The sequence below is a fragment of the Symphalangus syndactylus genome, chromosome 6, assembly GCF_028878055.3.
Source record: "Symphalangus syndactylus isolate Jambi chromosome 6, NHGRI_mSymSyn1-v2.1_pri, whole genome shotgun sequence".
In the NCBI taxonomy this organism is placed as follows: domain Eukaryota; kingdom Metazoa; phylum Chordata; class Mammalia; order Primates; family Hylobatidae; genus Symphalangus; species Symphalangus syndactylus.
In genome coordinates, this window is record NC_072428.2 from 71,592,144 (window position 1) to 71,610,095 (window position 17,952).

The following is a 17,952-nucleotide window of genomic DNA, read 5'->3' on the forward strand; positions in this document are numbered from 1 at the left end:
ATAATAATTATTAACTATAAACAATATTTATGTTATATTTATCATATAAATAATATTTATATTATATTTATCACATAAATAATATTTTATATTTATATTTTATATAATATATTTTATATATAAGAAATTACATATATATAATATAGGGACTCGATTAGTTTCTGCTAGTGTGAAGACAAGTCATATCATATCTAGGGGCCATGATGATAGGAGCAGTCAGAGGATTTCTTGCATTGTGATGAGTGCATATATGTTAAACGAGCCACTTATCAGTAGAATTGATAGCAAGATAACGACTAGGGTTACTTCTTATGAAATTGTTTGGGCTACAACTTGTAATGCGCCAATTAGTGCATAATTTGAATTTAATTGCTCATCCTGATCATAGAATGGAGTAGACGGCTAGGCTTGATATAGTTAGTAAAAATAGGAGGCCTATATTAAAATCAATTAGACCATCTGGTATAGGGAGGGGGGTTCACAATAGGAGAGCGATAGAAAGGGCCAGGGTTGGAGCAATAACATAAAGGGTAATAGTAGATGTTGAAGGCCATAGAGGTTCTTTGCTGAAAAATGTTATTGTGTCAGCGAATGGTTGAAGCAGTCCCTATGGGCTTACAATGTTAGGCCCTTTGCGTAGTTGTATGTAGCCTGAGTTTTCGTTAAGTGAGTGATTTAAAATCAATACCGATAATAATGATAATTATTAAATAGTTATATTAATGATAACAATAAAATTATTAACATTAATTATTAATAATGACTGATATTAACATTTAATAGTGATCTTATTAATTAGAAAACAATAATATTGGGTACCAATAATTAATATTAATAATAATATGAAAACTTTTTATTAGCAATTATTTCTCAATATTGATATTGGTAATTAATATTAATGTTAATAATAAAAAAGTAATAATTAATAATAATATTACCCCTAATACCGCAGTGGGTGTACACCCACATATGATATTGTTCCTAATGTCCAGGGAGGGAGAGAGCATGGTATTACTTTCAATATGGCAGTAGGTGTACACCCATCCGGTGATATTGATCCGAATATCCAGGGGGTGGAGTATGACGTTACTCCCAATACAGCAGTGGGTGTACATCCACCCGGTGATATTGCTCCTAATATTCACGGAAGAAGAGAATGATATTACTCCCAGTATCGCAGGGAGTGTACACTCCTTCTGTGATATCTTTCCTAATATCCGGAGGGGGAGAGGGTGATATTACTCCCAATGTCGCAGGCTGTGCACACCCACACTGCGATATTGTTGCTAATAATATCCAGGAAGGGAGAGGATGATATGACTCCCCATACAGCAGCAGCTGAACACCCACCCTGGGATACTATTTCAAATACCAATGGAGGGTAGAGGGTGATATTACTCCCAATATCGCAGGGGGTGTACATCCATTCTGTGATGCTGTTTTTAATATTCAAAGGCAGAGAAGCTGATATTACTCCCAATATCACAGAAAGTGTACAAACCCGTGTGATATTGTTCCCACTTCTGGAAGAAGAGAAGATGGTATTACTCCCCATGTCGCAAGAGGTGTACACGCACTCTGTGATATTTTTCCTAATATGCAGGGCGGGAGAGGATAACATTATTGTTAATAGCGCAGGATGTGTACAGCCCCCTAGTGATATTGTCCTTAATATTCCAAGGCAGATAGGATATTACTCCCAATATCGCAGAAAGTGTACAACACCCCAGTGATATTGTTCCCATGATCCAGGAGAGAAGAGGATGATATGACTTTCAGTATCACATGGGGTGGACACGCCCCCAGTGATACTGTTTTGAATTTCAACGTGGGAGAGGATGGTATTACTCCCAATATTGCAGGTGGTATAAATACTTCTTTGATATTGTTCCTAATATTCAGGAGTGGAGAAGATGTTATCACTCCCTACATTGCTGACGGTGTACACCCATCTGTGATATTGTTCATCATTTCTAGAGGGGAGGGGATGAGTGTACACCCACTCTGTGATATTTTTCCTAATGTGCAGGTTGGGGGGAGGATAACATTATTGCCAATATCGCAGAGAGTGTACACCCGCCCTGTGACATTGCCCTTAATATTCAAAGCAGAGAGGATGCCATTACTCCCAATATTGCAGAAAGCCTACACTTCCCATTAATATTGGTCCCATGATGCAGGAGAAAAGAGGATGATATTACTTTCGATATCACAGGGAGTGTACACGCCCCCAGTGATATTGTTCCTAATTTCAACGTGGGAGAGGATGATACTACACCCAGTGCCGCTGTGGGTAGAAACACTCCTGTGATACTGTTGTTAATATCCAGGGGGAAGAGGATGCTAATACTGCAAATCGTGCAGAGGATGCAGACCCGTCTATGATACAGTTGGTAGTCTCCAGAGGCGGAGAAGCTATTACTCACAAAAACGTAAACACGCTGTGTGTCAACCATGGATCGTAATATCCTGGTGGGGGAGAGGCGGGGTGACATTACTCCCTACACCACGGGAGCCGCCCGCCCCCCTACGATGTGGATCCTAATATCCAGGCGGGGAGAGGGGAGTGACATTACTCCACTACTAGGAATTTACCTCTACTGCCACACTTGGTTAACACCCTGGGACGTTACTTTCCGTATTCTAGGGGGATGGCGCTGCCAAAATGACAGGGGGTGGACACCCTGCTATAGTATTCGTAATATTGTAAGGGAATGTTCATCCTGATGTCACAGGACTGTACACACTGTGATATTATTCACAATATCCTAGCGGGACATTAATAATAATGTCACAGTGTGTGTACACCTTGTGGTATTATTCGTAATATCCTAAGGGGAGGTTACTTTTATTGTCACACGGCGTGTGTTCCCTTTGATATTCGTAATGTCCTAGAGGGATTTTACTCCTTATGTCACAGGGTTCGTCCACCTTATCAAATTACTCGTATTATCTTTATAAGATGTTACTCCCTATATCACAGGGGGTGTACACTCTGTTGATATTATCATAATATTCTAGGGAAATGTTACTTTTAATGTTTCAGAGGGTGTACACTGTGTGAAATTATTCGTTATAGTTTTGTGGGATGTTACTCCTAATGTCACACGGGGTGTACACACAGTGTAATATTCTATGGAAATGTTACTCGTAAATCACAGGTCCTGTACCCCCTTTAATATTCTTTGTAATATTCTAGGAAAACGTTAGTATGAATGTCACAGGGCATATACACCCTGTCATAAAATTCGTAATATACTAGCGGGAGTTCACTACTAATTTCACAATGCGTGTACACCCTTTGATATTATTCATGTTATCTGAAAGAGATGTTATTACTGATGTCCCGATGCATGTACATTCTCTGACTTTATTCGCTTTATCCTCGGGGGATGTTATTTCTAATATCACAAGGGGTGTACTCCCTGTGTTATTTTTCATAATATCCTAGGGGAATTTTACTTTTAATGACACAGTGGGTGTACACATTGTAATATTCTTCATAGTATTCTAGAAAGATATTACTCCTCAGGTCACAGGGGATGTACACCCTGTGATATTATTCGTACTCTCATAGGGGACGTTACTCCAAATGTCACAGAAGGTGTAAACACTGTGATATTACCTGAAATGTGTCAGGGAAATGTACTCGGAATGTCAAAGGGCATGTACATCATGTGTGCACAGCCCCTGTGATGTTCTTTGAAATATTCTCGAGGGATGTTAATCCTAATATTAGATATGCTGTTAACTATGTGTGAACACCTTTGCGGTATTATTCCTAACATACTAGAAGGATGTAACTCCTAACATCACGTGGGGTATATGCCACGTGTGTACACATCCTGTGATATTATTCATAATACCTTAGGGAGATGCTCATAATTTTACAATTATTTACGTAATATTTTAGCGGGATGATACCCCTAAAGTCTCAGGAGGTGTAAACACAGCGATATTATTCAGAATATTCCAGGGGGATGTTACTCCTAATGTCACAGGTGTGTATACCCTGTGATGTTATTCACACTATACTAGTGGGATATTACTACTAATGTCACCTTCTGTGTGTACACCTTCTGAATATTATTCGTAATATCCTGGGAGGACGTTACTCCTAACATCAAGGGTGTACACCCTGTGTTATTATTAGTAATATTCCTGGGGGATTTTACTTTTAAAATCACATGAGGTGTCAACCCTGTGATCTCATTCGTAATATCCAAGGAAGATGTTACTCCTAATGTCACATGGGGTCTACACCGTGGGATACTCTTTGGAATACCCTAAAGGGACGTTATCTTAATGTCATAGGGTGTGTACACCTATTGATACTATTTGTAATATCCTAAGGAGATATTGCTTTAAAAATCACAGTGGGTGTACACACATGATGTACACCTTGTGATATTGTTCACAATATCCCAGGGAGGTATAACTTTTAATATCACAGCAGGTGTTCTCTATGTGTGTACACCCTGTGATGCTATTCATAATATTTTAGGAAAAATGACTCTTCATATCGCAGTGGGTGTACACACTGTGATACTATTCGTCATATCCTACAAGTATATTACTCCTATTGGCACAGTGGTTTAACGTCCTGTGACATTATTCGTGGTAATCCAGGGGGATGATTTTCCTAAAGTCACAGGGTGTGTACACTCTGTGATATTATTCGTAATATTCTTGGGGGATGTTACTCCTAACGTCACAAATGTGTACACCCTGTGATATTATTCAAAATATACTAGCTGGATATTGTTACTAATGTCACAATGCGTGTAAAGCTTGTGATATTGTTTGTAATATCCTAAGGGGATGTTACTCCTATTTTCACAGGGGGTGTGCTTTCTGTGCTATGATTCCTAGTATCCCAGGGGGATGTTACTCCTACCATACAAATTGTGTGCACTTTGTTATATTATTCATCATATCCTAGAGTGATGTTACTCCTCATGTCAAGGGAGTGTACATCCTGTGATGTTATCCGTCACATTCTAGGAAGAGGTTAAGTCCTAATATCACAGAGGGTGTGCAATATGTGAAGTTATGCATTATAGTTTCAGGGGATGTTACTCCTAATGTCACACGGGGTGTACAAACAGTGATATTATTTGTAAGGTTTTTTGGGTATGTCACTCCTAATATCACAGGGGCTGTACACTCTGTCATATTATTTGTAATATCCTAAAGAAATGTTACCACTGATGTCACAGGCGGTGTATATCTTGTGGTATTATTCCCAACATTGTGGGATGATGTTACTCCTAATGTCACAGAAGGTGTTCACACTATGATAATATTCACAATATCCTAAAAGGATGTCACTACTGATGTCACCATGCATGTACAAAATCTGATATTATTTCTTATATCCTCGGGTGATGTTACTTCTTATGTCACTGGGGGTGTACTCCCTGTGATATTATTCATAATATCCTAGGTGGATGTTACTTCTAATGTCACAGTGGGTGTACCTTTTGCGATATTATTCATAATATTTTAGAAAGATGGTACTCCCAATGTCACAGAGGATGTACACCCTGTGAAGTTATTCCTAATAGTTTTGGGAGCTGTTACTCCTAATGTCATCCATGGTGTATACACAGTGATATTATTCATAATATTTTATGGAAATGTTACTCCTAATATCACAGGGGCTGTACATCTTGTAATATTATTCATAATATCCTAAAGAAATGTTACCTCTAATGTCACAGGGAATGTACACCGTGGGATATTGTTCCCAATACTGTAGGGGGATGTTACTCCTAATATCACAGGGGGTGTTCACAATGTGATACTTTTCATAATATCCTAAATGGATGTTACTGCTAATGTCACAATACATGTACACCCTCTGTATTTGTTCATTATATCCTTGGGGGAGGTTACTCCTACTGTCACACGGGGTATACTTCCTGTGATGTTATTCCTAATATCCTAGGTGGATGTTACTCCCAATGCCACAGGCGCTGTACATTTTGTGATATTATTTGCATTATCCAAGAAAGATGTTACTCCTCAGGTCACAGGGGATGTACACCCTGTGATATTATTTGTACTATCCAGGGGACATTAATCCAAATGTCACAGAAGGTGTACACTCTCCGATATTACTCGTAATGTGTCAGGGAACTGTAATCCTAATGTCACAGGGCATGTATGTTATGTGTGCACACCCCCTGTGATGTTATTTGTAATATTTTTGAGGCATGTTAATCCTAATATTACATACACTGTTATCCATGTGTGAACACCTTTGTGGTATTACTCCTAACATACTAGAAGGATGTAACTCCTGACATCACATGGGGTATTAGCCATGTGTGTACACATTCTGTGATATTATTCATAATATCTTAGGGAGATGCTGCTCCTAATTTTACAAGCTATGTACATTATGGGTGTACACCCCCTCTGATATTATTTGTAATATTCTAGAAGAATGTTGCTGCTAATGTCCCTGGGGGAGTACACCATGTGTATTACATGTATATTACATTTTTACACTACTTTCCAGGAGTCAATCAATTTTGTCAATCAATTCACTATTCTTGTTGCCAGAAGGGTAGAGATAATTACAGATCACAGATCTGTCTAGCATTAGCTAAGGACGTTTTATTACAGAGACGGATGCATGTGTGTGCCTGCGCATGTGTGTGTGTGTAATTCAATCATAATTCAAAGGTTTAAGCGTTGTGTGGGTGGAAGATAATTCATTCTGACTCCTGGCTTCAGAGGCCCATGTTTATTGGGAGAAAAGAGGGTCACGTTGGGAAGAATAGTAGCCCTGTGCCCTCCAGAACTGCAGCATGCTTGGGAATTGTGAGGCTTCCTGCCTTCCAGGAGATTTTGGAACTGGGAAGATGTCACCAGTGACTAGCACAGTACCACCTTCCTTACATCTGCCTGTCATCCCTCCTCAGGGCATCCAAATGTGGCCCTCTCCTTAACTTCTTCCTCTGCTTCTCTTCTCACAACCCTGGGATCTGAGCACTCTCTTTACCTCTGCACAGTATCTACTTAGGGAAGCCCCAGCACCTGCTGCAGTCAGGGCCGCAGCCCTGAGCTGAGTCTAGTAGAAATTTTGTGAACTAAACATAGAGCAAGAAATGTAAATTAGTGCAGCCACTATGGAAAACAGTCTGGAGATCTCTCAAAGAACTTATCACGGAGCTACCTTTTGATACAATTATCTCATTACTGAGTATATACTCAAAAGAAAATACATCATTCTACCAAAAAGACACATACCCTCCTACGTTGATGGCTGCACTATTCAAAATAGCACAGACCTAATCAACCCAGGAGTTCATCAATCGTAGACTGCATAAATAAAATATGGTACATATACACCATGGAATACTATACAGCCGTAAAAAGAATGAAATCACATCCTTTACAACAATGTGGATGGAGCTGGAGGCCTTAATTCTAAGCAAATTCACGCAGGATAGAAAGCCAAATGCTGTATATTCTCACTTACATGGGGGAGCTAAATATTGAACACACATAGACATCAATATGGGAAAAATAGACTCTGTGGACTACTTGAGGGTGGCGGGAGAAGGATGGGTTAAAAAAATACCGACTGGGGGCGGTCTCTGCAGCCTGCCTTGCCTGTCTCTCTCTGGGATGGCTCCTCCTCCTGCTCCTCTCCAGCTCCTGTTGGGCCTTGTGACCACCTGGTTACCTATAGGGAGGCCTCCATACAGAGTAGCATTGCCTCAGAGATGGGTCTTGTCAGTCCGCACCCCACCCCCAACCCAGTTACACTCCCCTGAGACCTGGTTCCCTGTTGAGGTCACTCAGTGCAAGGAGACCTGGGACGTCGCGGCCCGCTCTCCCCACCAGCGCTTCTGCCCTGGCGTGGGAGGCACCACACTCTCCTCTGCCCTGTGCCAGGCCTGAAGGGGCCCCTTCAGATCACATCCGCCACCACAGCCGCTGCCTCACACCGGAGAGCATGACACAGTGGTGGCTTTCCCAGTTGGCTGCCACACGGGAGCGCTAGATGCTTAGCCCGCCCCGTGGAGCGCTAGATGCTTAGCCCGCCCCGTGGAGAGACCTAAAATCAAGGCATGACTTAACAGCTTATTTTGTAAGAGAAAAGCTCAACCCAAAGGCAGATTGTTAGTTTGGACTTTATTGCAAGCAGAACTGCTGTGATGTGCTTTTAGCACTGAAGTGAGTTCCAGGCTAAGAAGAGTAAGTGGCTTCTCTGCTTTCCCTCCCAAGCACAAGTGTATTCACCTTGCAGACTTGAATCACTGAAGATGTAAGCCAGCTGTTACTCTCATTTTGGGAGACACCCTGTGGACAGCATGAAGACTGTCCCTGATTGAAGTCTTTAGTAAGCAGGAAGGAGTCAAGGTTAAAGAATGTGTTTGCTTACCCTGGACTACAGTATTTTGGAAAATGAACCAAGGCTTGGGTTTTGCTCTGGAAGCCTGTCCTGCCTGCTTCTGTAATCTGGCGCTCTGCATCCAGATCTTGGCCCTTTATGGACACCACCGTCTGTTACTCTTACAATTCTCTGCTCTTTTGGGAGTTCAGACCTGGCACTTTATTTCACTTCTGAGCTACCCTCTGCCATCCAGAAACTTAGTGGACCTGTAGAACTATATTGTTCTGCTAAACCTGTGACCACTCACATCTCAAGGTCGCATAATGGAAAAAATAGAATAGAAACATGGAATACATTAAGATTCATCAGCAGACTTTGACAATTTTTTTCTCTTAACTCCTCCCTTTTGGGTTACTGCCAATGCATTTTCAACAATAGGTCAATGTTGTTGTAAGTGGCCCTGTAGCAGTATCCACAGCAGTTCTTGGTGATTTTGATTCATCCACAAAGCATTTTATTACAGCAAAATAATAAAGGTGCTGGTTTCATTGGCTGCAGGGTACCAGAGAGTAACCACAAAGCTGAGGTGTGCGCTAAAATCCGGGGAAGAGGCTGAAGCATTCCACAAAGAATTACTTAAATCCTCCACAAGAACATCTGTAGATTTTGAATGTATCCTTGGAGGACAAGGGATCATACAAATGTGCAGCTTATAATCCTGCCACACATGAATTAAAAGTTGAACCCATTGGCCAAAAGCTCCTTGTGAGTGACCTTTCTTCAGATGATTTTGGCTTTCTTCCCCTGCTCGTTCACAGGTATTAGCTGTTCATTCACATGTACCTTTGGAGTGTGTGTTTAGTGGGGTCCTGGCTCCTCAAGTGTGTTGGCTAAAGAACAGGCAGCATATTGCCCCGGGAAGCAATTGGAGAAGGTTGTGTTCTCATCTTGCCATAGATAGCATTGACCCAGTGGACTCTGGGAACGATTTCTGCATGGTGGGAAACAACTCTGGAGATGTAAAATATGTGGCATCCATGGTTAATGTACTTGAACACGCTCCTACACTAAGGGACTACAGGATCAGATAGTGTCTCTACTTTCCACAGAACACTTTATCTCTGATGTTTGTAGGAACCCAGCTGCCAACCATAACTGGTTTCATAATGCACAGCCTAATCATCCTTCCTCAAGACATTGAACTGCAGGAAATTGACTGAAATTCATTGGGGTTATTATGCAAGATACTAGGCTACACCAGTGTTTAGCAGATAATGAGATTGGATTTATGCAGTCCACTGGAAGACTTGAAATGGAAAAAGGCAATGGATTCAAGCAAGTTATAATTTTGGCACCAGCAAGAACAAAAGTGGTAGACGGAGACGTTGTTACTCTGTCCTTCAATGCCAACAGGCTGTTGGGTCTGGTCATTTGTTGGTATGACAGCCACGGATTGATAACCAGCCATCTCTCTTAAGTCCTTAGATCTAAATCTCAAAAGTCAAACTTTCCAAGACCTGGAATCTTGGACCTAGAGCCTGTCTACTTCATCATGTCCCAAGCTGGCTTGAGCTCTCTCCATACTCAGGCTGTGATGCAGGAGCATGTGGAGAAAAACATCTGTGAAGCCACAGATGAACATGGTACCATGCAGGTAAAACCACCTCTCATGGTTGTCCTTTTTGAAACAAACAGAAGGAGAAATAGTCTCACTTTTTGTTGCTACTCAGAATAATGAAGAAGAAAATAAGAGATGGTTCAGAAACTGGATTATTCAGCTCATTTCCAGAGAAAGTACATCACGGTGCAGTTTCTAGAAACATCAGAGAAAAATGCCAGTGGTATCTCTGTTCCTGAGGCCCCCACCAAATTGAAACCCTACAGACTCTCATACCAGATACATATAACCTGGTGTGGAGGGCAGACAAGGAAAGTGGACTGCCCATCAATGCCTATTTTGTGAAGTATCAAAATCTGGACTATGACGTTGATGTGATGGGAAGTTGGCACAGGATTTGAATCCCAGGAAGTGAAAGTGAGCTTCATTTAGCTGAAATGGAGCCATCTGGTCTTTATGAACTCTTGCTGGTAGCAAGAAGTGATGCAAGTGAAAACCTGCCTGCCATGCTTACCTTCTGAACCAGCAAAGAAAAAACAGCATCATCAAAAAGCACCCAGACATCCTCTCAACCCGTAGGCACCCACAAGTATCCTGTTGTTTCAGAAGCTGCAAACAACAATTTTGGAGTGGTGCTCACAGATTCATCTAGGCACAGTGGTGCCTCAGAGGCATCAGATAACGTGATTATCTCCACTGCATCAGAGACGTTGGTCTATGTCACTTGATTTCCTTGGGCAATTGGGAATTCTTCAATCGCTGCCTTCAAGGTCAAATATAAATGGATGAGGACCAGTGACTGGCTGGTGGCAGCTGAACATATCTTTCCTTCCAAAATTCCTGTGCAAGTTTGTAGTATAGAACAAGGTTCAACATAATAATTTTGGATCATTGCAATCAACCATTATGAAGAGAGTTTTCAGAGGTCAGCGTCTCATCCTTATCAGGTGACTGGGTTCCCCAGTGTTTTTTCCAACTGTGCAATAACGCACCTCACATTATATACACAGAGGCTGTCAGCGTCACTCAGATTGTGCTAATGTGGACATACCTTCCACGAAGTAACAATAACACTTCCATTCTTTTGTGTCTATTACTGACCCACAGATAATGACAACGACAATGTTTATAAGAGGGATGTTACAGAAGGTTCAAAGGAGTGGCACATGATTGGCCATCTGCTGTCAGAAACTTCCTATGGCATTAAAAAATGCAGTGCTTCAGTGAAGAAGTAAGTGAGTTTAGCAATGTGATGATCTACGAGATTAAAGTGAAATGTGCTCCTGGAGCTTCTGAGTATCTGAAAGGCTTGAGTTCCCCTCTGAATTCCTCAGGAAGTGAAGGAAATGCGAGGCCAGTAACCAGCCCTCACAGAAGCAGTGACATGTTATATCTGATCCTTGGCTGTATGCTAGGTGTCTTGGGCCTCATTCTTATGGTTTTCATTGAATCGTGCCTGTGGAAGTATCGCCAGCAGAATATCATACAGAAATATGACGCTCCAGGATACCTCTATCAAGGATCAGATATTAATGCGCAGATGATGTAATAATATACCACTCTCTCAGGAGCAAATGAGATAAATGGAAGTGTTCATGGAGGCTTACTGAGCCATGGCGGTCACAGCAGTGGCTGTTCCCACCTTCACCATAGGGTTCTCAATGGGGTCAGTGTAATCGTGAATGGGAGCTTAAATGGAGGATTTTACTCTGGGCACACCAACTCTCTTACAGCAATGGGAATGGAACTGGAGGTTGTAATCCTAAGCAAATTAATGCAGGATCAGGATATAAAATGCTGTATGTTCTCACTTATAATTGGCAGCTAAGCATAGAATACAGAGAGACATCAGTATGGGCAAAATAGACTCTGTGATCTACTTGTGAGTGGAGGGAGAGGGATGGGCTTAAAAAACTACTTATTGGAGGCAGACTCTACAACCAGCCTCGCTTTTCTCTCACAGGATCCCTCCTCTTGCTCCTGGCATGCTCTGGGCAGCCCTGAACCCGCTGGGTTACATGTCCACTCCCCTCCGCCTGGAGGAGCGCTGCCGCGCGGGCGCGCCCCAGGTCCCCTACCCTGAACCCTGATGCTGGGCTCCAGAATCAAGGTGCCAGAAGAACCAGGACCCAGCGCCCGCCTGACCTACCAATCGCCTGCAACTTGGCCTGCAAGACACCGCGCCCTCCTCTGCGCGGCGTGGTGCATGGAGAGACCCCTTCAGATCACAGCCGCTGCCGCCATAGCCGCCACCATAGCAGCCGCCACCATAGTAGCCGCCGCGGGCGGCCGAGGGAAGGACCTGAGGGTGGCTTTCCCAGCCGGCGGCCCCACAGGGACTCTGGACGCTTAGCCCGCCCGGCCGAGAGATCTAAAATCAAGAAATGACTTAACAGCTTATCTTGTAGGGGAACAGCTCAACTCAAAGGCAGATTGCTAGTCTGGACTTTATTACAAGCAGGACTGCGGTGATGTTTATAGTACTGAAGTGAACTCCATTGTAAGTACAGAAAGTGGCTTATCTGCTTTCCCCCCCCGAAGCACAATCATATACACCTTGCAGACTTGAATCACTGAAGATGTAAGCCAACTGTTACTCTGAGTTTTGGAGACTCCCTGTGGACAGCATGAAGACTGATCAAAGTCTTCAGTAAGCAGAAAGGAGTCAAGGTAAAGGAATGCGTCTGATTACCCTGAATTGTAGTACCTTGGAAAGTGAATCAAGGCCTGGGTTTTGCTCTGGAAGCCTGCCTTGCCTGCTTCTGTAATCTGGCGCTCTGCATGTGAATCTTGGACCCGTATGGACACTGCTGTATGTTACTGTCATGATTCTCTGTTCTTCCATGAGTTCAGACTTGGCACCTTATTTTACTTCTGAGCCACTCTCTACCGTCCAGAAACATGGTGGACCTGTAGAACTACATTGTTCTGCCAAACCTGTGACCACTCATAGCTCATGGTTGCATAATGGAAAATAGTAGGATAGAAACATGGAACATATAAAGATTCATCAGGGAACTTTGACAGTTCTTTCTCTTAACTCCTCTCTTTGAGTTTCTACCAATCCCTTGCCAAAAATAGCGTTGGTATTATTTTGAGTGGCCCTGTAACAGTATCCGTGGCAGTTTTTGGTGATTTTGGTTCATCCACAAAGTGTGTTGTTACAGAGGAGGAAAAAAGTGCTGTCAGGATAATAGAAACGATGTCATCTGCGTTCGCACAGAAAATCCAGAAGAGTTCAGCAGAGGAGACAGCTGTGAGTATTCAGAAACCGACAGCAACAATTTACGTTGGAATCCTCTTGTTTTGCCACCTATCTCAGAGGACGGTGCTGAAAAGACAACATGGCCTCCACCTGGTGTTCCTTTGGACAGCCTCTCACGGGTCCTCCAGCGGCCCCAGGAAACCGGAGGATGTGCAAACAACCAGTCATCTTCTGACTTCAAGCCGGTAACCAACTGCACAAAACAGGCCTGGGAGTGAACTGTGTGAAGGATCTTAATTCAAATCGGAGAAAATCATTATTTTTTTTGCAGTATAATGTCATGTGAATGTGTCTTAAAATGTGTGCCCTTTTATATTATTTATGCCTTAAAAGTTTTCTTACCCGTTGCTTCCTTGCTCTCAGTAAGAAACAACCTTGTTTTGCATAGCTTTCAATCACCTGGAGGGCAGAGGGATCATTCCAAATTTTCTAACAACTGTAGTGGCAGTAAGAACTCCTCATGCAACTGATTCCATCTCTTGGCTGCTTCAGCGCAGAGGAAATGCAGGGGCCAATCGAAGGTTGCCACCAGCCAGGTTTTCAGATGGAAAACCGTCTTTCAATAGTGTATTATCAGACTTTCTGACAACTCTTTGAAGTCAACCACGGTTTTGACCCGGTGTTTATAATAGCAGACCTGGCTGATGAATTTTAAAAGAGTGCCTTCCACTAAAGTGGTAATATGACCAGACAACATTCTCTCTATCTGCACGTGGGCACAAGTGATGTTCAGTCTTCTAGTCACTAGTCATAAGCAGTGTCGTGGACATGGTAGAGTGCAAGATGTAGTTGAATGATTGCAGTATGCGGAAAAGGAACCGAGGCCAGAGAGACAAATAATGCTTTAGTATCCCTCTGCTTTAAAATTACATTGATTCATAAAATGGCCGGTGTGGGGCTCTTTTTGACTGTTTCTAAGAGTAGGAACAAAATAAGACTTGAAGTCGTGGCTTGAAAAGAAAGATAGACATTTTCAGAAGAAAAAAGTGGAGGGCTGCCGGCAGCCTCTCTTGGAGGGAGCTCTTCCGTCTGCTCCATTAGCCTAGGAACATGCTCATGGTGTCACACTGCCAGAAACTAGTCATCCTCTCACTTCCAACAGGGGCAACAGCCTGAAGGTGTGAGTGTCCGAAAATACTTATTTTGGAAGAAAAGGTGTTTGTCGTTGTTGTTGTTTATTTTCTGAAGTTTCCTGACTTTTTTTTCCAGAATGTCTTCCTTTTAAACAGGCACCTAAAGCACTGGTCAGCAGAACTCCTGACCACTGCTGCCTCTGCGTGACAAGGACATTGGAGCTATCTTTGGAATGATCATTTCCACATTAATAAATGATTATGATATATTTTTTAAAAACTACCTACTGGGTACTATGCTGACTACCAAGGTGACAGGATCCATATTCCAATGACAAGGGTAATGCAGACATACAATTCTATAGTCATTTAAATTTTAATAGCATTATACTCTTTTAACCATCTTAACCTCGTATACAATCTCATTGTATATTAGGATACAGCTATTAGAGCAATAAGGAAGAATGGATAAATACAGTCAGCTTTTTATTTTTGTTTTGTTTTGTTTTGTTTTTGAGACAGGTTCTCACTCTGTCGTCCAGGTTGGAGTGCAGTGGTAAGATCATGCCTCACTGCAGGGTCGACCTCTCCAGATCAAGCAGTCCTCCGACCTCAGCCTCCCAAATAGCTGGATACAGGCTGAAGTGTCATGGCTGAGTAATTTTGTTGTTGTCATTGTTGGAGAGACAGGGTCTCACCCTGTTGCCCAGGTTTGTCTCCAACCCCTGGCTCAAGTGATCCTCTCACCTCATACTCTAAAACAGATGGGACTGTATATATACACGTGTATATATATTTATATATACACGTGTATATATATTTATATATATACACGTGTATATATATGTATATATATACATATAAATTTATAATATAATATATAATATATATTTTATATATATTATATATGTATATATAATATATATGTATTATATATATTATATATACGTATATATAATATATATTTTCTATATATTATATATACGTATATATAATATATAATATATATTATGTATGCGTATATATAGTATATATATGTATATATATAGTATATATATGCGTATATATAGTATATATACGCATATATATGAAAAATAGTGCTTGGAAAATTAGCTTACTAATTGAAAAATATACATATGAATGACTGCTTTGAAATATATATATATAAAATATACATGCACACACATATAAATGTATATATATATATATATATATATAAACCTTTATCTGAGAGTAGGTATGCTCTTGGCTTCTGAGATGAACATATTCACAATGATAAATATTTACTATGAATTCAGCTAAACATGAAACTCAGCAATATTCATATCTATTTACCTCTATTTCTACCTAAATCGGTATTTCAATAGTTGTGGCTAAGCCTTCCTAGTTAGTTAGATTTTTATCCTTTACCATTCAATGTGTGTGTGGCTTGGAGACTGTTTTCACAAATCAGGAAGTTGACAATTATGTCCCACATTCAGTGGACTAACAGCTCAGAGATCCTCTCTCTGGTTACTGCTACGACAGTGCATGGTGAGTCTTCCAGATCACCGGAGACGATTGTGATTTTATTTTTAAGTCTAGCTTCTAGGAATCACTCCCTGGAACAGAATAATTTATTGTTCACCCAGTGTTCACTCAGAATTTGTGCTTTAGCTCTTCAGCCAGTAGGGCTAAAGGCTCTTTATTGATGAATCATTGGTTATCTTGGGGAGTGCTTACAAATTTGTCCGCGTTCCACCTTGATTGCTCTTGAGCGGGTGCAGGCTTTCACAGATACACAGCCTTCCAGATCTCCAGAAATTAGTGATCCAAAGACACTTTTTCTTGGCTTTCTCTTTGCCTGGTTTTCTCTGGTGAACTTCTGGCTGGCTGCCAGAAGTTTATTTGTTGCTACAAAGCATGTTAAAGATTCCAAGTTCCTCTTTAATGTTCCTAACCGAGGTCTCCATTGTTTTTGACGCTTGGGAATGTACCTTTTCATGACCGATTCAAAATCAATCATTAATGTGAGATATTGAGCAAAGCTCTCAGTTTTTACGGCCTGTCAGTCCTCCTAGATGAATCTCTACATCACTGCAAAGGAGTTGACAGTGGCTTCTCTAGCACTCACACACGCTCTACAAGTCTGTGCTGGAGTAGGTAGGGGGTTGGTGTCTCCCAGTGTTTCGTCTTATCCCTTGAGGGACGGAAGATACAGCCAGTGGGAAACTTGGGCATAGCAATGCTAGACCTGCTGTTCGGGGTGGAGATTCTACCCTATCAGTGGAGGTTGTATGTGCATTATCTCATCCAGTCCTCACAAGTATAAGAGAAACATATTTCTCTCATAAACGTATAAGAACAGCCAATTCAACTGAAGTTTAAATTATTGGCCATATTTATGCCAGGCCTGGTGGCTCACGCCTATAATTCCTAGTACTTTGAGAGGCTGAGGTGGGGGGATCACTTTCTCTTACAATTGTAGGACAGAATAAGATAATTCACTTAAAATTTGATTATCCACTGCCTGTATCTAGTATTCCTTCTATTAATTCAAGTCATTGTTTATGAAGGAATTTTCATATTTTTGTGAATTATTCTTAAACATTAAGAACTATTCTTATGAAGGGGCAATCATAAAGTAATTCATGTTCAAGAACACATTTTAAGACACACATTATTCTTATAATGAAAGAGAGTGAAACACAAATAATTTAAACTTCAGGTGAATTGGCTGTATTTAGGCCTGGCATAGTGGCTTATGCCTATAGTCCCAGAACTGTTAGAGGCTGAGGTGGGAGGATGACTTGAACTAGGAGCTTGAGAGAAGCCTGGGCAACAGGGTGAGACCCTCTCTTTCCAGCAACAGCCAGAACAGAATTACTCAGGCATGACAGTTCAGCCTGTAGTCCAGTTATTTGGGAGGCTGAGGTTGGAGGATTGCTTGATCTAGGGAGGTCGAGGCGGCAGTGAGACGTGATCTCATCAGTACACTCCAACCTGGGCAACAGAGTGAGAGCCTGTCTCAAAAACAAAACAAAACAAAGGCAAAATGTTGACCGTGTTTATCTATTCTTCTTTATTGCTCTAATAGTAGTATTCTAATATACAATGAGATTATATACAAGATGAGGATGGTTAAAACAGTATAATGCTATTAAAATATAAATGACTCCAGAATTGTATGTTTGCATTCCTCCTATCATTGAAATAACCCATTATGCAACCTATCTGTCATTAAACTTTTGGATCAGAGTTACTCTTTATAAATGGAGTCGGCCTTTTTAGACTTTGTTCTCAGCAATCCTCATTAAAGGAGGCATTCCTAGATTGCTTTAAATAAATTCAAAAAACACATATCAGAAACTGTTGATATGTTTGTTGTGTGCCATATTGTCAGTAATTAGATTAAATACTAGAAAATACACCATTAAATATGATATTTGATATACAGTTGGACCTCCATGTGCATGGGTTCTGCACTCATGGATTCAACTAATCATGGATTAAATAATTCAGGAAAAAAATGGAATGATTACATTTCACTGAACATGTGCAGACATTTTTTGCTCATCATTATTCCCTAAATAATACAGTGTAACAACTACTTACATAGCATTTACATTGCATTAAGTATTTTAAGTAATCTAGAGATAATTAA